At 37.4% G+C, this 25,008-nt stretch overlaps 1 protein-coding gene across 5 annotated transcripts in view; it reads right to left on the reverse strand.

The window, feature by feature from the left end:
* The window catches only part of DLGAP1 (DLG associated protein 1), a 424,396-nt gene that overhangs the window by 235,487 nt on the left and 163,901 nt on the right, over window positions 1-25,008 (reverse strand). Inside the window, exon 1 of one of the 5 annotated variants that reach the window (XM_030012048.1) lies at window positions 16,003-16,162. The exons of the other annotated variants lie outside the window; for them this stretch is intronic. The gene's annotated coding sequence lies outside the window, so the exon portion shown is untranslated. Of the gene's footprint in view, window positions 1-16,002; window positions 16,163-25,008 lie in introns of those variants that run through there. 5 annotated transcript variants of the gene reach the window in all.

Genomic DNA, 25,008 nt, shown 5'->3' on the forward strand with positions numbered 1-25,008 from the left:
AGAAATGGTCTCACTTAGTTGCCAGAAATTTTTCAGGTAATAGAAAGCATAGATATTGCAGCACTGTGAGCCAAATGTGAAAAAAACAACTTAAACTAAAGACAGAGAGAATAGCAGAAAGAAATCCTGAGACATTTCTTCACACAACTGATGTCCCACACTTAGAGAAAACTGGAGCTTCAGTAGAAATATTAACATGAAACAACACTCCCAGAGCACTTATGAGATAATGGTAACAGCTTAGTCTTTCCAGACAAAAGCAAGAAGGCGCTGTGAGGATAGTTGGGGGTATATGTTAGGATATACTTTTAATTCACATGCATTGAAAAATGCTGACGCTTGTTAAGGACAATCTATAGCTAACCACAAACTTTCCTGAAGCAGTCAGATTTGACCCCCCCTATGAAGAACAGCTGAGAGGGTTGGGGTTGTTCAGCAGGGCCTCTAGTGACAGGACAAGGGGCAACGGTTTTAAACGGAAACAGGGTAGATTTAGACTGGACATAAGGAAGAAATTTTTTACAATGAGGGTGGTGAGAACTGGAACATGTTGCCCAGAGAAGCTGTGGATGCGTCATCCCTGGAAGTGTTCAAGGTCAGGCTGGACAGGGCTTTGATCTAGTGAAAGATGTCCCTGCCCATAGCAGGTGGGGTTGGACTAGATGATCTTTAAAGGTCCCTTCCAACTCAAACCATTCTAGGAATTTATGACGGTATGATAGTTCTCCTACCTTGAGATTAAATGGATGCCTCACTGAAGTCCTGGTACAGAGCTGCAGATGTGAAGTCAAAAGATGCTGATTTCTGAGGCACCAACACAACTACTAGGTTCCTGGGAGTGAGGTGTTTTTTGGGGTAGTGGTGACGATACAGGCTACCTTGCTAAACTGCTTGCAGCTTGGATGTAATGGAGGTCTATCAAATCTGAAATAGCATAAAGAGGATCAACAGACAATGACTGGTTACTGTCTTTTCTGAATATGGGTAATGAGATTAAAGTAGCTGATAATAGGTACAAAACTGAAGTACTCTTGCACAATGTTGAAGATACTAAAAGCCCACACTGCTTCAATAGGTAACTAGGTACATCTGCAGAAGAAAGATCGATGATGGGCCATCCATATGAAATTTTGGGCTCACCAAGTCCCTAATCCTCAAACTATCAGAGACTGGGAGAAGATTTTGGAGCAGTATCTCTCATTGTATGCTTTGCCCTAGTCCTATATCTTTCCCATGGTAGCTGCTATTCCTCATGCCTGAAGACAGGATATAGCATATACAGTTAAATGGACTTTTAACCTGATAAATATGGTTGTCATTATATTCTTAGCAATGTCAAGCCACAGTTCCATCAGATTGAACTGTTCAGTGTCAAACCCAGCTTAAACACTTCCCAATCATACACACCCAATTCCTCTCAGGCTGTGTCACAGTGATGTCGACTTTTTGTTGCGATGAAACAGCTGGGTCTGCATGATGAAGTAGGCAGAAATTCCGTTACCTACTCCATTCTAGAACACCTTATATTATGAAACCATACCCTCAGAATTCACCAGCAACCAAAAGCCAAGGGTCAGGCAGCAGGAAACTAGAGGAGAAGTGCAAATATGTAGAGAAGTTAAAAAATAAACACATGCTGCACAGGACAGACTGAAAGGGCAGCGACGGCATTTCAGGCAAGGAAATTGCCTGCAGTTTTTTCTTCCTGCATTCATAAAAATATGCTTTCTGTATCTTCTATGTTAAACAAAAGATCATTAAAGAGATTGTTAACTCTCATAATCCATTTCACCTGCAAGAAGAAGCAGCTTGGCAAGGGTCCAAATATTGGCCTGAGTAATTTTGCCATGAGGCAGCAGAACTTTTGAGAACATGAACAATGATTCAGATATGGTGTTGCATTAGAAGTAAGGCATTTAAAAAAAAAAAAGTTAGTAATCATACAGTGATGCAAATAAATAAAAATAACTAAATAATCAGCATCTTTTTAATTTTCTCTTCTTCCTCCTCACTTTTAGACCTGCGGTTTTCAGTTGTTCTCAGCACTTCAAATTTTTCTGAGGAGAGTACAGTCCTTCATACAGTAAATAGCCTGCTGACAAGAAGTTTATTTTTCTTAGTGTTCTTTCCTAGACCTCCTTGGAGTTGTCTATTGACTGTGAGCATCTAAGGATCATAGGTTTAAAAAGTCTTGGAAAACAGAAGACTGGTTGATTGACTTCCATCAGGCAGTGAATTATCAGGGATAGAAAACCAGCTAATACTACACAATTTATCTCAATTTATTTTGCTAAGATTTGACTCTGTCACTTTTCAGATTTGATGTTCAACTGCTGATGGAAAAGCCCACAGGCAAAACAGAAGACACAATTCTGGCAGTCTTGTTTCATCACAATTATCTAATCAAATCTTTGTTCATTCATTCATCGGTATTTTTCATCTTATAATGAACACATTGCTAAAATAGTACACCCAGAAGCTTCCTCATCCTATCTGCTATTAAAAAAAATAAACCAAGATTATTGGTTTGAACTTTGTGAGTGTCATACTGAAAACTACAGTACAGTGAGGACAACGTAAGATTTCCAGTTCTTTACATAAGATTGACTAACTAGTCTATAAAATATCTATTTTAGAAAGGAGCTCCTAGCAAAGATTTCAAGCTTCAAAATATTGATATTTTTGGTCTGATATGCAAAACATACCCTGCACATAAATACACTTCGGCCACAATTGAAGACCCTTGGAAATGCATGAGGTTATTATTTCTATCCTTAACAGAAGTATATGACCATCATGATCATATATATTGTTATAAGCTTTCTAGAAGAGACTTGCAGATTCAGAGCAGTTACATGGGTGAAAAATTAAGAATGTTTCCCCCCTCCAAGCACCAGACTCTAAGTGGGACACTAAACTCTGGATTTCAAGATGGCAAAAAAAAAACATTGTGGGAGGATTATGATGCACTACTTGAAGAGAATAAAAGCTATATTAGCTACTGCAAGAAAAAAAAAGAAGAGTGCAAGATAATGGCTTGTCTTTGACAATCTTTGCAGCATGTTCTGTTATGAGCTTGCTACAAGTGCATTAACTGCATAGATACATCTGTTCAGCATGGAAATGACACTAACACAGGTAACAGAATTTGTTCCCATTCACATCAACTTGTGGGATAAGGTACAATTCACCAGAAGTACAGCATCAATCTGACTCTAAGAAACCTACTGCATCAATAAGAACAAAAGCACCTTTACTTTGATGTTCCCATAGGTCAGAATATAACACAGACACATATGTTCTAGGATGTAAATTTTTGGTAAAAGCTTAATTCTAATATCACAGAGGATGCTTCCAGTGAATATACAGGTCTCCTAATTCTAACTTACAGTAGGTAACTTGAAAGGCTTTACTATACAGGAATTTTATTTTATGTTTTTTGGTGGAATCTGATAGTCTCTCTTTACTGTAATGATGAATTTGTGTACCGTTGTAGCTTTCAATACCTACCACTGCCTTAAAAATCCTTAAACATATCAACATAAAGTATTTCATATTTATTTCTTATATGCGGTATCATAAAGACATAAAAAGGGAAAACCAGAGCTAGCATAAAGAAATGAAAGATATGAATCAAAGTGGTGATATGGGACATACGTTCAAGGAGAAGTGACTGAAGATACTAGACTGACCTCCCAGAAATCGGTAATGTAAATATCATAACAGGGGAAAAGAAGATGTAAAAGAGTTGATGAACAGGGGAGGGATGAAGTGTAGGCCATCATCAGATCATACTCTTATGGTACCAGTGTTTTTCTAAACTAAAGGAAATTTGCCTGCAGCTTCATGTTCATAGAGCTTGACGAAAAGAAATCCAGTTCAGTTTCATAATGAGAACCCGGTGAAATAGAAAGAGATGAGTTCATTATTAAAACTTACAGCTACAGACAGGACCTCTGTCACACCACCTGCATTGCCGATTAGTAGAAATGTACCCTGGCCCAAAGAAAAATGCCTCAAGAAATGTTTACACTGCAGTATGTGACAGAAAAATCTTGCAAAGATCCTTCTGAAAAAATGCTGCCACTAATTTAACGAAAGTCAGCTTTTTCCCCTGCATAGGCCGGATCCAGGGTTCAACAGCAAGAGCTGGCATGAATGGAAAAACCCCCAAAACACCCCCAAAACTCCCTCACAAGCAGCAGAAACAAGATACTATCAAAATACATGTTCTCTTGTCACACTTTATACACTTTCGGAACAAGTAATGGTGCTGTGTCATAGACACAAGTAGCTACTTTTGATGCCAGGACAGCACGTGTGCTTTCCAGAAAGCTTTGGGTCTGAGGAGACTTTGGGTCTGAGCAGGCTTTCTCTCTGTCTTGTGCACTCCCGCGTTGCAGGGGGAGCACAATCCTCATTTTTGTAAGGACACTACATCAGTGCACTATAAGAGCACTATAAGAGCACTTACGAGAGCTCTTATGGGGCATTTCCCTCAGTCAACCTCCAAGTGTTTCACTTCCATGTTACTTGCTGAGGAAAGGCAAGCTGACTTGCCCAGAGCTCATTCAGACCAACAAGAGCAGAGCAACTAACAGGACAGTCTAAGGCGCTCTTTCTCTCCAAAAGAGCTGAGCTTCAGCCCCACACAACACTAGTTTTCAGGTGGGTCAGATCTACCAGGACAAAAGACATACCCACACATGTGGATGGAGGCAGACAGAGGTCAGCCACTACAAAATGAGATCTGTGTAGATCTGCTAACACAGTACTGATTTTCAGATAGGAAGGATGATGGGGAGGTAGGATACATCCCCTGAGCCCAGCCTGGCACCAGCAGGGCTCCTAATACCACAGCTTACGAGTACCAGCTGTGAGGCTCTGCTGTAATGATCCCTGCACCAGTCACCTAATATTTACTAGTATTTCTTTTACTACATGGGGGCCTCTATTCTTTATTTTCTAGGGGTAGAAAAGGAATTTGTAGGTAAAAAGCAGAAGGAGCAACAGTAAAAAATTAGCCATCAGAGTATTTTTAAATTTTCATAAAATTTGTAATTTCTGTCAAAATTTTTTGTCTTTCATTGCAAAACAGATGAAAATTATCTCAAAGTGGTTTTCGGTTCTGTGTTTTGAAACCAAACCACTTTAACCTAGTTTGGGTTTTTGTTTTTTATTTTTAGTTTTTCTTTTTCTCTACCATTTCTGCCAGCTGTACTGGTTAAGCATCTCAAGAGCAAGCACAAAACCACTCATAGTATTTAAAAGGTTTTCATTAGCATTTCTCAAAGTGTTTCTCATTGCAGTTTAAATTTATGTCATTAGTGCCAAGTCAACAGTACAACTGCATGGACAAAGAGGGCGATGGTAGCTGTACTGTCTGATAGTAATTTTTTTTTCCAGTGCAATGCAACATTTAAAACCTATTGTACCAAAGAAAAGGCAGTGTGAAAGGAGATGAGATTAAACCTGTAAAGACCAGATGCCTTTTTTCATAAATTCTAAGATCACAAGTAACATCTAACTGAGGCTCCAATGGATAGGTACTGAACAGCTTTCACTGCCCTTCCCTAAGCCAGCCAGCCTTATAAAATACTGACTGTGGTTGAGGGATTCTGCCAAAAAGTTTCTTCTGAAGTTTGCACAGCCTTCAATCTTGATACACAACAATTAGAGATGTCTCAAAAAATCTTTGTATAAGTGAGGACGACCACTGAATTGTCTCTCTCTAGCACTTTTCCAAAATTCTGCATCTAAAGGCATACATCACAGAAGAGAGGAGTCAGTGACTGCTTGCACAAAAGAGTTTTTTCTACATATGTAGCAGCAGCTGCCTGTGGAGTGCTCAGGGGAAATAAAATCACCTGACTCCCTGCCTTTCCACATCTTCACTGGACTTACACCACATCAACTCCCTAGTCAAAGCCCCACTCCTCAGACTTAAATCAAGGGAGTAGTCAAAGGATCTGTGCTATTTGAATAAGAGTGGGAGTGCACTTGAAATTCGTGAATGTTTAAACTGAAAGAAACGGTGACAGTATAATAGCACTAAAAGGGACAGAAAGTGAAGAAATTATTTCATAAAAATACTCAACATTAAGTATGTAGGATTTTAGACTGCCACCCCAGTCCTTCCCCATACTGCCAAAACTCTTGGCCTGGAGCAACTGAACAAGATGCTCCAGGAAAGATGAAACACAACCTGGACAAATATTGGCATTACTAACAAGTAAGTTCAGTCACTTCTGGATCCAAGTATGATAAGGCACAGGAGAAAAGAGAGTATATGACTGCCCTTAAAAACTACAAGTTTAATAAGAGCACAAGACAATGCAATAAGGGAAAAAATAAGATGGTTTCTTAATACAGGTTTAGTGCCTATACAGTGCTTTGCTGACTATCAGCGATAACCTAGCAACCATCTAAGTTTTATGTGATAGAAGATATATATATATTTTATGACAGAGGTAACTTTTGAGAAGGGATGTGAAGAAGGATAAGATGCTTGGATGAAACATAGCACTCCAAACGTTATACAGATACGTCATCTAACAGCAACTCCTCTTGTAAACTACAATATAAAACACAGTGTAAGGTAATACAAGAAACCCTTTAAATCACTGTAAGTCAACATTTATTAAGCATGCATAAAAGGCAGAGAGAAGTCAGACCATGCTTGACTTCAGTTCTGGCAGCAGCAAGTAAGATGACCACAAAAAACTAAAGAGTCGGAATGAGAAATGAGACAAAATTGCCATGTGCTGAAGGAAGCAAATGATCCTGACAGATGAAAAACAAGAGATTGGTTTGCCTTTTAAAAATTTTGTATTAGTAACTGATATATTTTGGCCCCATATAGACTAAGAGGATTTGAAATATGTAACACCTGTTTGCATTATACAGATAAAGAAAATTTTATGTTAATAAAGATAGAAGAAGGGTTCTGCTCTGAGATGTTGCTCCCCCTACACTGTTAAGGTAGATTCCCACTTGCATATGAGATGAGTTACTTTTCGGAACACGGTTTCCAAAATTATAGAATCATAGAATTGTTTAGGTTGCAAAAGACCTTTAAGATCATCGAGTCCAACCGCCAACCCAACACCACCATGCCCACTAAACCATGTCCTGAAGTGCCACATCTATGTGTTTTTTGAATACCTTCAGGGATGGTGACTCAACCGCTTCCCTGGGCAGCCTGTTCCAACGCCTGACAACCCTTTCAGTAAAGAAATTTTTTCTAATATCCAATCTAAACATCCCTCAGTACAACTTGAGGCCATTTCCTCTCGTCCTATCACTAATTACTTGATAGAAGAGACCAGCACCCACCTCACTACAACCTCCTTTCAGGTAGTTGTAGTGAGCGATAAGGTCTCCCCTCAGCCTCCTTTTCTCTAGACTACACAACCCCAGTTCCCTCAGCCACTCCTCATAAGACTTGTGCTCTAGGTCCTTCACCAGCTTCATTGCTCTTCTTTGGACACACTCCAGCACCTTAGTGTCTTTTGCATATAGGATGTAAGACTTCCCAATAGCTGCGCAACCAGCTGACTATCCTCAGTGTTCAAATTTAAGGTCCTGACTACAAATATAACTATTAAATAATAATAAAATCTATGTATTCATACTGCTTGTCGCAGTAGAGACGGACACAACAAACATCAGACTGTGCAAAAATGGCAAAATGGCTACTTTATTGTTCTAACAAGCTTTTTTATAACTTTCTTCAGAGTATGTGTTCATATATGATTGGTTTAGTTAGTAACTAACAATTCATGACTGGGTAACAGTTTTTGCTGTGGATTCGTTAAGACAGTTCCTCTTATCATCTTCTTGCTCGGGACTTTCCAGACTCTCAAGGATACACGACAAGCTGCTCAAGGTCATGCTGCTCACGCACTGTCAGGCATTTGGCAGATTTGCTACATTCCCCGACAACTGCTGCTGTTGTATCAGTCTTTTTCAAATAGAAAAGATGCAAATTCCCTATTTGCGTTATTCTTCAATCATGTTACTGCATGCTTAATATTTAAACCAAAGGTTTTTTTATGTATTTCTGTGAGAAAATGTTGGGTTTTTTTACTGGGGCAGACTCCTTGAAATTCATAGATTTACAGATCAAGCCTGGAAGTTAATGCAGATGACATCTACAAGTACACTAATTTTATGTGACTCTCACATGAGAAAAATACATTTAATTATCGTAAATTCTATAACTATTTATTTCTTTCATTTTCTTCCTTACCTTTCTAGCTCTCAGTCAGAAACAAATTGAATATTTGCACTGTGGGATTCATGTACCCTCCTGTCACAGGGATCCTTTTAAGAAACAATGTGAAAACGTTAAGATTTCTACGATGCCCAGGATTTCTTACACGTTTAGTGCCTCTGTTCCTTTTTTCTGACACACACTTATTTTCCGCCAAAGAAATATCAAAGACACACTAAATTTATCATGGCCTTCACCTATTCTTTGATGTTAAGCCATCCAAGTATAGAAAAAATGTACTGACATGGAATGACATTCATGCCTTAGCAGAATGGCAGCACAGGGCTTTTATAACGCCTAAGAAAGAGGGATTGGTACTTAAGAACAAATTTGCTTCATCCAGTGGCAATGAAATACTAAACCATGGAGACTGACTATTTTAATAAATGCTCCTGTCAAGGGCTTGTGTCAATCAATGTTCAGACCACATTACGTTTGCTATGATCCCGCCATTCTCCTTTTACATGAAGATCTGGGGTTGTTTTCTCATGATTCCAGATATTAGGATCCTATGAACTCTGATTTTCTTTAGGAAATGGGCTCTCCCAATCTGTTTTCAGTTTGCAAAGATGCAAACCAAGGAATAAGCACTCTATTGAATAATTGCCACCTAAGTTGTATTAACATGAACATTTAAAGTAACCTTTCTTATTTCATCCTCACACACTTACTGACTCAAACCAATTTGCTCTGTCCATATGTTAGTATGATCCACCTATCAATCTTGTTAAACAAGGCACTTCTTTAAAAATGGAAGTTGAGTGTCTACTGAGGACAAAAAGTTGTAAAACAAATTGTTAATGAGGCAAGAAGTTTTCTTTCTTTTTTAGTTTTCCCAGTTCTCAGTCTATGGCAGTGTAGTATCACTCCCCCAACTCTATTTTCACTGTTTGTGTGTTCCAGATTATGTTCTATGCATAGTAATTTGAAGTTGCAGGGTAACATTACTAATTAATAATTACCCATCTTAGAAGTTATTATCTAATATTTTCATAATTCATTAATCACAACATAAGTTCTACTGTGACGTGGAAACAAAGTAGCTGTGCTTTGAAAAAGCTCTCTGATTACATCTGTATAAAACAAGACAGTCTTTGCTCGTATAAACTTTCTTGCTTATTAACTTGCATGACACATGCACAAACATTCTTGCTCTGCATGATTCAGTGACTCTGAATTTTAATAGTCCCTTTAGGTAGAACCACTGTAGAGAAACCAATTTAAGAAGCAAAATAAAAGTCAGTGAACAGTGGTAGAACTCGAGGAATTACAGCTGATACATCGATTGAAGGATTTTCTCAGAAATATGCAATGTATGAAGACTGTATGCATTCAATCAAGAATGTATTCTTGATACAAAGTCTACAAAACATCTCCCCCAAATTATAATAGTTATTATAAAATAACCTTGAAAGTATTTGTGAATTGAAGAACACTGACAAAACAATAGCAATTTACTTAGAATTACAATTGTTAGAAGGCTTTATCCTGCAAGTAAATGTTATCAAGCTGCCCAATTAATTCCATAAAGACCAGCAAAGAGTATCATAAATTGCATGAAACAGTTAAAAGCAGATTCTTATCTTCACTGGAAATGGAGCAGCCAAACAATAAATGTCATATCTTTAATCCCTAATCTGATAGAAAGCCAGTATTAAAAGGGTCTGCGTGACTCTTACTCTGCATTCAGTTTATTCACTGTAGTTATCCAGTAATTATTTTTACTTGAAATTTTTTTTTTCTTTTATAAACACATTCTATAAGTATGCATTTAACTTGGGACTTGTGAAAGGGCTAAATATAGTGGCAGGCATGTTGCCTGGCTGCATGTTGCAGAAGTGTGACATTTGGTATCCAAACTCCGATAATATTGAAAATAGGAAGGAGAGAATGGAATAGAAAGGATTAGGCACTGCAACATAAATAGAACACTATACATAATATACTTGTATACATTACAAGTACATATTATATAATATCTGTAAATCCTTTTTCCTTGCCTTTCTGCCAATTAGGAGTTCACAAAAATAATCTGCCCTTGAGTTGTTCTTCAAAAATGGATACAAACAAAATAAATAACAAGTTAAAAATGAAAAAGTAGGATGCCTTTACCTACGCACAAATGATTATTTTGGGATGGTTGGTCAAGAATTATAGTAGTTATTAAGTGTGGGCACAAACTGCTGTGGTGTCCTGGTTCTAGGCCCAAATTATAAGTTGTTCTGTATTGTGTAATGATGCATGACAGCTTTGGTATGTTATCACATAGGTTTTACTCTATAATGGAAACAGAAAAAGCACCAATAAGAAAAATCCCAGTATAAAAATACTAATAATGAAATCCTAAATCTACAGAATGTATTTTCCAAGACAGAGCTAAATTTCTCCGTGACAATGGTATAACACCTTGCATGAACATTTGCATGCCTCAGTTTTTCTAGTATGAAAGTCCAGAAAAAAAGGAATTTTCTAAGTGCAAGCAGAGCAAACTTCACAGCCCACCACAGCCTCCTCCTCAGCACCCTGCAGATCCATCCCAAGGCCTATGAAGTTCCAGTTCTCTTTAATATCTTTATCAATGATCTGGATGAGGGGATCGAATGCACCCTCAGTAAGTTTGACAATGACACCAAGTTGGGAGGGAGGGTTGATCTGCTCGAAGGTAGGAAGGCTCTACAGAGGGATCTGGACAGGCTGGATTGATGGGCCAAGGCCAACTCTATGAGGTTCAACAAGGCCAAGTGCCGGGTCCTGCACTTTGGTCACAACAACCCCATGCAGCGCTACAGGCTTGGGGAAGAGTGGCTGGAAAGCTGCCCAGCAGAAACAGACCTGGGGGTGCTGGTTGACCGCCGGCTGAATATGAGCCAGCAGTGTGCCCAGGTGGCCAAGAAGGCCAACGGCATCCTGGCCTGTATCAGAAATAGTGTGGCCGGCCGGAGCAGGGAGGTGGTTGTCCCCCTGTACTCAGCACTGGTGAGGCCGCACCTCGAGTACTGTGTTCAGTTTTGGGCCCCTCACTACAGGAAAGACATTGAGGTGCTGGAGCGTGTCCCGAGAAGGGCAACAAAGCTGGCGAGGGGCCTGCAGCACAAGTCTTATGAGGAGTGGCTGAGGGAACTGGGGTTGTGTAGTCTGGAGAAAAGGAGGCTGAGGGGAGACCTTATCGCTCACTACAACTGCCTGAAAGGAGGTTGTAGTGAGGTGGGTGCTGGTCTCTTCTATCAAGTAATTAGTGATAGGACGAGAGGAAATGGCCTCAAGTTGCACCAGGGGAGGTTTAGATTGGATATTAGAAAAAATTTCTTTACTGAAAGGGTTGTCAGGCGTTGGAACAGGCTGCCCAGGGAAGCGGTTGAGTCACCATCCCTGAAGGTATTCAAAAAACACATAGATGTGGCACTTCAGGACATGGTTTAGTGGGCATGGTGGTGTTGGGTTGGCGGTTGGACTCGATGATCTTAAAGGTCTTTTGCAACCTAAACGATTCTATGATTCTATGAAGCACTTACACCCCACTTCAGCTGTAATTTGAATAATGTATTCTGTCAAGTTACGCAGTTTTCAGAACAAATCATACCTCATGTATTTGGTAGTAATATTTCCTAGTGGAAATTAAAGTGGTCTGCAAACTCAGTTAGTTACACAAATACTATGAAAAATGCATATAACAGTTTTTCAGTCTGAGATTACATATCAGTAAGGTAAAGGGGGAAAGTATGAATTATTTCATTTTAATAATTAAAAGAGGGATGATTACAGACAACCAGAAGAGTATACCCTGCCTTGTAGCTTCTAATATTCTGGGTTAAGAAACAGTTCGTTACACTTCTGAAAACTGCTGGACTTGTACTTCTGTACAGTAAGTAGTATTTTATGAAGAAGGGTATTTTAAAAATACCTGGGAGTTCTCCCCCCAACCCCTGAAGTCCAGCTATTCCTCTATTATAACTAGACTTCCTCTTGCTAAACAGGAAATGTGGGTTTCCATTTAAAATCTGGTTTTTTGCATAAAAAGGCAACCCTGAATTCTGTTACATAACAGGCTGAAGCGATGGCAAACGCTCTGGTCTTTGGCAAACCCATTTCTCCTGTCCCTATAATTAAGGCCAGGTGACTTTCTTGCTGTTAGGTCTGGCTACAGGATAAATTTCATAACCTAGGCAATCGTTTTCTAGGGGAAGAATCATCCCTACTGGGTTGAAGTGAAAAGCAAGTAGAAAAAAGTGTTTGCTGCTAGACACAAGCAGTTCAAGAAAGCTCTCCTGCAAACGGGAAGGGCTGGGCTGGGGTGACTGGTAGTACTTAGTCCATACTCCTTAACTCTGGAAAAGGCAGGAGAATGGAAAGGAGAAAGAATGCAGAACAGGTATATATTTTAAAGGCTTTCAGGCCAAGGGGAAAGTACAGAAATAAAATGCCTACCAAACACTTTCCTGTTCTCAAAAGCAGAAAAAACACACTGGGGAGATACCTCATTGGAGAAAAACCCTGTTGCTTAAACCACACGGAGGAGAAAGAAAACATCTGAAGAATACTTTCTAGATGTTGGCATTTAATGTCACAAACCAGGGTTCACAAATGTACATCAGATACTGAAGTGCAAGCCTTCTAGTACTTCACATGGACTAAAAAATTTTTGAGAAATATGACTGCCTGTTGAAAAAAACTAATACATCTTAATAAAGTTTCTATTCTAAAGAACATCCAGTGTATAAAATATAGATGCTGCAGGTCTGATTGGTTTTTTTTTAGCTTGTGTTTTGAGAACAATCAAAGGGAATGAAAGACAGGTTTCTCTTACTAAGCAGGACCACTTTCAGTTGGTTTCTTGTGCTGTTGTATTTCTTATTCATTCAGGAATATGTGGATGACAAAATTATATATTGTAACTCATAGTGGAAAGCCACACACAACCAGAAGTAAATTCTGGGCTTAACCAAATGTTCTCCTTTCAGCTGCTCTGCAAAAAAGGTCTGTTATTAAATAACAGTGATTTTAAAGACTTCCAGTGGGATTAATCTTTTAAAAAATCAGTCGCCTAGTCTCAGCTCTTTGCCAGTGGTTCCTCTAGAGCTGGAGAGAGAGAAGCACATCTGGAGCTGGGTGGGGTGGGTAGAGGGTGTAATCTGTCCTCATCATTTAGGGATTTGGTCAAAAATATTCTTTGTTGGTGCTATTTCAACCTCCTAAAGACAGACCCTAGACAACTATCTTAGACTAAACCAGTAACTTTGGATTGATGACCTCAGGTGAGATGTACTCTTCCATAGCGCCCTGACTAATGCCACTTGTGGGAAGCATTTGAGCATGAGAATTGAGAATGAAAAGTAAAATATGAAACTTATTAAAGAGCATCCATAACGCAGCAAAATAAACTTGTGACTGATATTAAATGGTCATTTGAGAATTGGTGCAATAGGTAATATCATCATGTTTTAACAAAAAAAAAAATCATTTATAGGAAAAGCTAAACATGATATGCATTGAAGAAAAATGTTTATTTATAGATGTGATTATTATAGTCCCATCAACTACAATCTCTGGGTAGCTGTACATAATTTAAATTGCAAAGTAAATAACATGCTGCTATGCTAAGAAATAACATTCATCAATTACATTGCTGGTTTTTCTAGCCCAATTTAACACTCATTCATGCTTAGATAAATAGCTGAACCTTGGCTGACCAACGGATAATAGTTTCTGAGCTAACAACCTTCCCAGTGAGTACACACCTCTGCCAGCCTTTATATTACACCCTCAAGCAGAAGTTCAGCTATTAAAGTTGAAAAAAAAATTACAACATTAGCATTGACACAAGATATTTGTGGGTTAAGTGATGATGGCAGGTGAGAATTAATGGTGCTCAGCAACAGATTTATTTCCTGGAGAATCCCACTCACTGTAGAACAAGCTCTCTTTGGCTTTATCAAATAAAAGACTTCCTCAGCTGTGAGCCCACAGTAACAGCACAGGAGACAAGCTTGCCAACAGGAATCAGCCATAGCAGAGCACTGTATTAGCTGGGTCTTGTCAAACACCTGGATTTAATGGCATCAGTGGCATCAAAGGCTGTTAGTAGCCCACTAGGTCTTCCCTGTGCCCTGGAGAGTAACTAGTGCAAATCCAAGTCCATTTCCCAGAGGTGTTTCAAACACCATGGACTCTCATCTTCCCTGATAGCAAAGAGACACTGATCACTCAAGCACCAGCTCTGTTGTCCACAAAACTGCCTTCCTGAGACACCTACCTGCCCTCTAAAATTGCCATAAACAGTACATCTCCTCTTGGAGATCCCTCCACTTTCAGGACCCTCCCATCACTCCTCATACTAGAGGAATATGGAGAAAACTATCTGCTTAATGTGTGCCAGGATATCAGGTACTATGATGATGACCAGAACAGGAAAGTATGATTAACAGATTAAATAGGTTCTGCACAAAAATAATGCCTTCTTTTCCTAGCTATAAAGAGGTAGATTTTTTTTATGATTAAAAAAAAGAAATATATATCAATATAGCTAAAGAGATTTGGGGATCTAAATAATATTTATTCAGACTGGGATATGAAAGTCCCAGCTTCACAGACTTTTGGGGGGTCAGGAGGATTACTAAAAACTGCAGGGCAAACTGTTGAAGGGATTAAGAGAATTCATATAAGTTTAATCAGGATTTTCCAGAGTAATATTTGATATATAAATAATTCAAGTTTGAAAAATATGCCACAAATTTGTACTCTGTTTTCCTGAAAGAAGACAACAAAGCATTCATGCCTCATACATCTTCCCTTGTTTTAGTACTGCTGTAGCTATGAATAAGATGCTAAGTTAATATTATGCATTTAGAAGGATAACCAAAACTAGTAATATTTCAAAGTAAAAATTTTTTTCTCCTTTTGTACAGAGGTCCAACTCCTCTATGGATGGCATTTCATTTCGTAAAGTTAAAAAAGAACACTATATCTCATCTCTGTAAAAAGCAAAGCACTAAATTTATTCAAGATTTCCTCACAGAAAATAAATAGGTTTTCATTTCTCAAATATACATGAAATGAACACAGTCTGATAGACTGTGTGGCAGCACAAATTATCAGTAACTATAACAATACAAATTATTCCACCCATCCTTTTCAATCATTCAAACCAAGACAGATATCTGATAAAGCATCAAAATTGTTATGAAGAACCACAACATAATGATATTTTGCATATAATTAGTAAATCAAATGGAACTGCATTGGAGACAGAACAGCTGTAACACAGGAAAGTAGTGAGCTACCAATTCAATAAACTGCATTCGTCATTCTTAAATTGTTTTACCATTTGGATTTTAATTACAAATCAAGCACCTAATCTAAGATGAAATGAGATAATTCAATTTATGCCAGGTATGTGTTTCAGAAAGTAATCCATCTGACATTGTAGAAAGAGGAAGAAAAAGGTTTTCTTTTAGTTCATTATGATTAATTTCTTTAAATATGAGGAAACCACTGAGAAAATAAATACAATCAAAATAAAATAGCCATACAGAGCTGCACATATAATGAAAGCTATTTAATATAGGAAACATTTGATTTAGAATTTAAGAGGTAAAAAGTATTGGTATTATTGGTTTTTTTCTTGTTCCCTGACAGCTAACCAATTACTCAGAGAAGACATGCTACAAGCACACAATCTTACCATAATACCATGTGCAGTAAAGATTAGTAATTGAAAATAAAAAACCCACCATGTTGTTGAAGGCTACAATAGTCAGGCAGTGCAGGATGAATAAATTCTTGTAGTAGAAGGATATCAGGATGCAGCAATTATTTTCTATTTTCTCATATACTCAGGTTATTGATATCTCAACAAGAGATCAATTCATCACCCAAACAGTCTCAAGGCATTAATTTGTCTAACCCTAAACCAGATGCTCTGTTAAATAAGGTAATTTCTAAAACTATGCTGTGTTATATCTGGTTCTGTCATGCTTTCCCCATAGCATGTGCTTCTCTGCTTATTGTTGCTCTAAGACACCAAGTCTTGTCATGATACTTTAAGAAATCTGACTGGTGTCACCAAGTATGAAAGAGTCAAAGCCAGATCAGAAATCTTGCTGCAGGACAAAGTTCATCCTTGTTACAAATTTCCACTGAAAAAAGAATGATCCTACAATGGTTCAATAGCATCTGCATGGAGGTGCTGGTTTTTATATCATAGCTCACTTATTTCTGGTGAATTAAAATAGCTACATCTCCTACAAAGTTGCTTAGATGTATCTCTTCTTGTATTGGATTGCTCCTATCTTAAATCTAAGAAGCTCTATAGTTACTTAAAATCATTTTTCAACCCAGTGGTGTTATTTCTTTCTTTATGTCATATTGACTGCCTTCAGTCTTGGCTAGTATTATTTTGCTTTTGGACAGATTCCACATCACATATTAAAGAAAATATGTTTTGACCTAATCAGTCCAATTTGTACCTCCTGGGACTGCTAGGTTGCCTCATCTCCTTGAACACACTTTCTGAGTTACATTTTCAAATCGGATAGAAAGAAAGAAAAAATTACATTTATTTGTTAGTTATTTTTACAAAATGCATTAGGAAACTAGACATAAATATATGCATAAATACACATATATAATGTAATGTAAAGAAATGCGATATAATAATTATATGACTTATTCTGTGCAAGCATTTCTCAGACTTATTTAGCCAAATCAAGAAGTGAACTTAGTTCATCATAAGGCAGCACAACTCAATTTTTAGTGTGTTCAAACTTAATTTTAACAGGGTCTATCCATCAGGAAGCAGTGCATCCTCTAGACCAGAGGGCATCTTCATGCAGTGCTTTGAAGCTAAAATCACAACAGCCTTACAGGAAGGCATGACACTTCTCTGAGGGGTGGGAGCAAATTAGAGTATATAATTTGAATAGCTGCATTATAAAGCCATTGAAGTGAACAAGGATATATATTACTTTTTGGCTCACTTACATTACATTATTACTTGCTCACTTACAGAAACCAAAAATCCCAAACTGCTAACATCTGCATTTTCATGTTCTCAGTCACTAACATAAAACAATCAACTGCTTGGACACTGGGCACCTTCAACTCAAGTACCCGGCTGCAATGTCTTGATCTTGAAATGTAATATATTTTAAAATTGGCTTACACTTAATTCTTTTTCCAGCACTGCACATTACAGGAGCTGCTTTTTAGTTTGAACCTTTATAAGCTGCACAAAGAAATCACACAGCAGTTGTCATCAATAATTTGTCTGAAATATATATTGCTTCATCTCCTTGTTGGACTTGATAGACCACATGGAAGAACTACATGATAACGATGAGAAATGCAGTGATCTCATTAGGACAATTTTTATTCTAATAATGATATATAGTTCATAAAGATGACAAATAGCTTTTATATACTGATACAGCCCCAACAACCTAATATTATAACCTTGTTGTCACACTGATGTCTTGGATAAACAGATTTCCAAAATATCTATGATACAACAACCACTACATAAGCACTTATTTCTCTTTGTACTTCATATCCAATTCGATTCACTTTTATACAAATTATAACCATTTATACCCTGAGGTTTTTTTACACTGGGCTGACATAAGCCTGTTTTCTTATGCAACAAAAAGTAAGTTTAAAAAAAACTGTTGACCAAGACACACAAGTTATAATTTCATTAAGTATTAATAACCACAAGCAGACTATTCATTTTCCACATTAATTTTTTCCATGTTGTTAATTTGTGCTTTCTTGAAAAAAAAAAAAAATTCAAGGAAAAAAACCCTAAAACCTCAATGTTCTAGGTTACTGCTTTATACTTAGTATTTATCAGGCAGAATTTGGATTTCTAGACCCTCACAAAACTCAGCTTTGTAAGTGAACAAAACTCAGGACAGAATCCAGCTCTGATTCAAGGGACACAGTGATCTTCCTCACCCATAGGTGAGCTTTACTTTGCTCTCCATGAGCATCCTATTTCAGATGCCTATCTCTGAAAAGTAATACTAGGAAATTGGCTTGCAAATAGTACTTGTACTGATTACAGATACGGTTTACAGGACAGGTGGCTTTTAGCTATGCAGACCCTAGGCAGTGAAACATAAAAAAGAAAGAAAATAGAACATTTCTGCAATAAGGACTGCAGTGTCCAGTGACAGCGAAATTACTGCTTGTACTGGTGCGTAACTGGGTGTTTAATATGTCTGTGTAGCCTCTAATTCAATGTAACTCTCACAGAGGTAAAAATTGAGCCAACCAGACTCACTCATTTAAGATCAAAGTTTTCCTGGTGAGAGACAATGGTCTGAAGTGAATTCTTTATATAGACAACATTACAGAAAACCAAGAAATGCTTAGCTAATATCTCTGTCTAGTCATATTTCAGGGCCTCCTCTGGTCTACACACTTAGATCACAGAAGGAGGTCCTGAAACATGACTGACCATTTCTGCTTTGGCAATCAAATCAGCTGCTGAAAGCCTAACAGAAACAAAGCTGTTCCTCAGCTGCTCCATGCCATCTATGTACACTAGCCTGGTCTTTCAGTCTTTTCCCTACCAGCAGCAGAAGAATGGAAGTGAAATAGCATCCTACTACTGTAACAGGAGTGAATCACAGTCATCTTATTAAACAGATGGAGTGTAAGTACTTTAACAGCAAGCTCAAGCAGTTCCTATTAGGTCAGGATATTTTTTAGCTATTCTCATGTACAAATAAAGAAACATACTGTCTCTGTGAACAAAAGAGGCCATTGGGACAATACAGCCTAACCTGCTGTGTAATATCAGACACCATCTCATACTACTCCACAGAGCCTTCGATCAAGCACCATTTGTGAATCAAAAGTAGCATACTGCTTTTAGCTTTGCTGCTTTTCTAGAGGAACCCAAGAGATCTTGGTGAATGTAATGAGTACATTTCAAGGATGTTTGAACATCTAATTCCCTAAATTGCTTCAGCAATCCTAGCCTTAATTCCAAATGAAATCTTTTAAGTTACAAGAACCCACAACACTTCTTGGTAAGTTGTTCCAATGTGTATTTACGTCTGCGTAAAAATATGCACTTTGCTTCCATTTCTAGGTTTAACTTCCATGTAATTGATCTTTTTTGTCATCACTTCTGAGTCTCAGAAGTTCAGTATTTTGTTGCCTTCCACAGTGAGAAAATAATTTTCTGACTCCCCCCTTGAATACTGAACCAAACCGGCCATTATTTTTAGTCTCATTTGACCCAGTCTTGCGGCTTCTCCTAAAGTCTCTCCAGTTTTCAACAACTTTTCCAAATGTGAGCACCCTAATGAAGTATGTCCTGGAGTGCCCATATCTGGAATAGAAAGGTGACCCTCTTGTACTCGTAAGCCCAAGCAGTGCATTAACCTGTCACTTGCAGAATCCTGTTACAGCTGGTAACATACCACACCCTCAAAAACCTTTTCAGAATTTTGACATATGGGATCACATCCCCATTTTGTACTCCTTCATTCTTGTACTGACTAATTGTTAACCATAATATTTGTCTATATTTATATCAATATAGGACATACAGAATGGTGTTTTACATACAAACTCACCCAAAATGTCTAAGCAACTCATCCTCCTCAGTATCTATCACTTCACCAATTTTTGAACTATTTCCAGACTTTACTTTTGATGATTTTATATTTTCTTCCACTCCTTGAAATTGTCCTGATTTCCAGGATGTGCAAGATCTGAATTTTAGTTGTTGAAAGAACTTCCTAGCCAGCTCATAAAACTTAGGTACAATTTATTTCATTGTGCTGATTTCATAACACACTGAAATATTTCTTCCTACTTTGGAAATAAAAACAGTAAGATGAGTGTTTGCAGGAAATTTCTAGCCTACTTCAGCTTCATCAATGTGCTCAGATAAATTCATGCTTTAAAAGCAAAGGCAACTCAGAAAGTTTCAGTAATATACATGATTATACATTTTGTTCTTGATGAATGACACTTTGTTAAACCATTTTCCTTGTTTTTTTTCTTTGGTCTTGAGAACATAGTCACTGCATCCAACCATGACTGTGGTCTCTCTTGAGGATTCATGTTCTGAATACCAGAATTCTTTGCCGTGTCCCTACTGTGACCCACTGCTGTCCTGCCCCTTCCCCAAATTATTAGCCAGCTTTTTAAACTGTGCCTGCAGCATGTAGAAAGAAGCTAAAAGAGCTGGCAGGAAAGGGCAACAAAACAAAGGATAAGTAGAAACTATACAATAGAAATCAAACAGATTGCAGAAACAGTTTAAAATAATAACCATATTGCAGAGAGAGTTTCACATAAAATAAGTCTTTCAAAAGAACATAATTTTGTATTACCCAGTGAGTTGGAAGAGGTTACTAATATATCTTGGCCAGACTTTCACTATTCAGTAAGGACAAATTTATCTTTTTATTTTGCACAGTGCAGGTTCCATCCCTGCAACACTGAACTATAAAGATTAGCTGAATCAGATTTTTTATGATGTTATTGCTTTAGCTGTTATAATCATATAAAAATATAAAGACAGACCATAAAAGGACAGATGTGCTTCCTATACTCCTTCCAGTGTGAGGATATACATGGAGCCCCTGATTCCATGAAGCCATCAGGAGGTGGTGAGATATTTATCATTATGCCTATGTCTGCTTATGATGTGCAATGCAAACCTAAAAAAGACATCTCTCTCTGCATCAGCAGCCTAAAACCGGTGCCAGTTCCATCTATCAGTTTGTTTCTAAAGTAGGTGAATTATTTCAGGGATATTTTATACCATGGGAGTAAATAGGATTTCCCACTGGGCTGAAGTTGAAATTTTTTAGTTGAAGAGAATGACAGGAATACAAGAAATACTCCTTTTCTCAGAGTTAATGGTGTTAGTACTTCTGACCCACCATGCAAGCTTCTTACAGGCATCCACTTCCAATAGCGTGCACTTACAAAAATGGCCATGCTGGGTGAATTCAAAGGCCCATTGAGCCACTATCATAAGCAATGGTGGAAAGAGGTGCCTAAAGAAGAGTATAGAAAAGCATAAAATGGTTGAATAATTCTGGTATTTCCTGAGCTAGAGACGACCTCTTCTGAGGCTTGAAAGACCTTACAAGAGCGTTACCTATCTCTAATACTATGTCTCTTGGCCTTAGGGCTGCCACTTAACAGTCATGCACTCAGAAGCAGGTCTATTTTGGCTGCGACTTTCACTCTAAGAAAAGACAGTCACAAGGAAAGGCATTTTAAAATTAAAGGACTATTTAGCATTCCATAGGATTAACATAAAATAGGAAGAAAAGGTGTAATAAATAATAAAGGACTAGATGCTTTGATATTTAGCCTCACTTCCTTACCTACCTTGTACAACTTCATACTTATCAAGGCAATGGGAGGTGGGCTGGGAAGCAGGCAACACTGCCTTGAAGTTACTTTCTCTCTTTTCCTGAGCCTGCTCCTCTGAGTTTACCAACCTATTTACTTTCTTATTTAAATAAAATGAAATAAAAAAAATATTTAAAATAAATAATAATTATTTAAAAATTAAATAAAATATTCTGTTTTGGTACCTTGACATAGTTTATATAAAAGCATAAATAGACACATTTCTTTACTACTTTCTGATTAAATCCTGCAGGTGTAAAGTAATCATGCTTTAAAGACAGTGTAATAAAATAATTGATCTGAAGGTTACAAAATTTCTCTCTTTATTTTTACAGAAGTTAAGGTCAGCCATAGAAAACAAAGCCTTCTGGTGCTGTGGGACAATGTCCTCCAATTTCCTATCTTCCAAAAAAAACCCCAAAACCAAACCGCAAATCAATCTAGACAGCATAGGAAGCAGGAGCACACCTTCTTCTAGGATTCAGTCAATAAATATCTGGATGACACCAACTGTCAAAAGGCAGGAGATCAAAGGTGCATTTCTGAAAAACTTTGATACAAAAATGATTATAGCTGTGAGGAATTGTTATCTATTTCTGCTAGGTGTGATGAAGTGAAATTTTATTCAGATTTATACAGAAAAAATGATGGCCTTAGCTACATCAAATATCAACCTTCCTCTTTATTCTTTTTTTCCTCAGTTAAATATTTAACTTGTGTAAGCAAATTCATCACAGTTTTTTATTACTCAAAGATAAGCCTCTATAGTTTCTAGTTATTAATGATTGTTTCCTTATTTATCAGTAGAAATGAACTTTTGATACAATATTTTACTCTATATCTCAGCACCTCTCTGTCTGCAGTTTTTGATATTTTCTCCACCAATATACTATAACTCCATTTTCCCTAATGCCTGCACAGACCATGATTTTTCAGAGTTATGACATTATTGTTGTCACTACAGCACTCAAATATAAGGAGTGTCCAGTAGTAATTTCAGCATCCAGCTCATCCCAAAATGTTATGGTTATTCCCTGGACTTCTAACTTGCCACTGGATGCAAAAATGCATTTGGCTCTTTACATATCATCAGGTCTCTCTTGCTGCCTACATACTGTTGCTTAAAAGAGTTATCCCCAGCTTTTATTTGATGTTTGGTTTTCCCATAAATAGAGAAGGAAGTAGAATATACAAAATGTATTTTAATTTCAAATTTCCTGCTCTATCTAACAGACAAGGCAATTCACCTGCCTATCTCATTGCCATTTAAGTTTCTTTTCTCTGATTCATAGGCTTTGTATATCCAATCAGGGAATTACCATTCAAGCTATAATAAAAAGTCTTGTCTAAATTTTTCTTTAAAAAACCCCAAACAAGTCATGATTGGTTTGCAGTTAGCACCCGAAAGCTGTTTTTTCTTTATATTTGATTACACTACCTTTGCCTCGTATAAGCTTTTGTGCCTTCTCAGTGTACTTTGCCTGAGGCAATACTTCTAATTTTTCTCATTACAGCTGTTACCTTCACACCAGCACTATTAGTAAAATTCCTTACACTTCCTCTTGTACTGCATCAAAGATGATCATATCTTTTAACTGGTAATTTGTTCTCTATGTCTTGTGTCCTTTTTCCCTAAGGAACAATATTTTGAAGAGCCTGAGACTGCTGCATAATTAGATCATACAGAGCATCCGCTATCCTATGTCCCAGTAAGACAGGAAGACTTTAAGATTTAAATGTCTTTCATACATTCTCCCTGTAGAGGATTAATTACATTTCTTTTGTTAGGTCTCATTAAAGTTCAATTTATTCTCTGTCCCTAACACATTTCATATAGATTCTCCTTATCTGACTTTTTCAAAGCCTAATCATTTTCTCCCTGCTGATGATAAACATGTCTTGATTTAATGACATATTTAAGTTCCATCTGCATCTCCCTTGAACAAAATTCACAACAACACAGTAACATACATTGACGATATATTCCTTATGAAAATAAATGGACCACACCCTGTTCTTTCTAATAAAGGTATCACTAGCCAAAATACCTTCTTCAGTGACATAATGTTTTCTTTGGTATTCCTTTGTTAAGAGACTTCTTATGCCCCACCTCACCTCCTTTTGCCCCAAGCAAAAAGTCCCCTTTACAGAAGGGCAATGAACTGATAGGAAGCCGCACAGAAACTGGTGTTTCTTCTGAGAAGCACCTATATCCTCATGGGAGTACTTAGTTTCTGTCATTTTGTCCATTCACATTATTCTAAAATGAATGGTATTTTTTTGTGTAGTTCTAACAGTGTTTTGGTCACGTTCATGCTGCCGTAACCCCCAGCATTCCCCTCAGCTTTCCATTTTTATGAGTAATCAATTAATTCGACAACAAACCAGTGTATTTACAATGAAAATCCCTCCCTTTTGCATTGTCCAATACAATCCTCCATATGGAAAGAATTCCCTGTTACACCTCTTCTCCCAACACTCAGTGAAAGAAGTCTCTATTCTGCCCTCCAAGTGATGGTGCCTTTGCTTCTAATGAGTAACCAGAGAGTTGCTATATTAGGAAAAGTCATAAGAAGGATCAAATTTAATAATACAACTAAATCACAAGTTTAATTCTTAATCATTAGAAAAGGAAACCACCAATACTCAGGTGAACTTCAGGTAAAACTATAGGCAAAAAGTGGTACATTAGATTGTTGTTGGAAAGCATCTGTCATGATGTGTGTGAACTGACAACATGTATTTTGGCATTCCTAATTTTTGCAGCCATAACTGCATGGCTTTATTAAAGTTCTTACTGCATCATTCTTAACTTCTTTGACCCTTCAAAAAGACACATGCCCAAATCCAGGTGCATATAACAGTCAAAGTTGAGTACAGTTGTAAGAAACTGAATACTGGGAATGCTGCATATAGTCATTTTACCCAGACCACAGGGTACTGAGGGGATAGAATTTTTTGTGTATGAAAACACATGGTCATTGATATAAGTAAATGTATTACTGCAAAAACAGATTCCTAAGCTAAAAAACTGACTTTTACTTGTGAAAATCACATCATTGCAAACATTATGTCACCATTTCAATGAATTTTTAGACATTTAGAGAAGGCCAAACTGAGGCAAAGGTAGCTGAACTGACCTAATTAGTTTACATTGTCACAAAATACATGCTAGTTCCAAGGCCTATTCTGCAAAGAAAATGCACCACTTTTTCTAATGTATATGTACCTTAGAAATATATACTTGTAATATATAAGTACATATATGTATGCTACATATGCAACATATGGAATCATATATACACACATGTATATTATGTATAATAAATCATCATGGATACAGTTTTATA

This window comes from Aquila chrysaetos, chromosome 4, assembly GCF_900496995.4.
Source record: "Aquila chrysaetos chrysaetos chromosome 4, bAquChr1.4, whole genome shotgun sequence".
NCBI classification, from domain to species: domain Eukaryota; kingdom Metazoa; phylum Chordata; class Aves; order Accipitriformes; family Accipitridae; genus Aquila; species Aquila chrysaetos.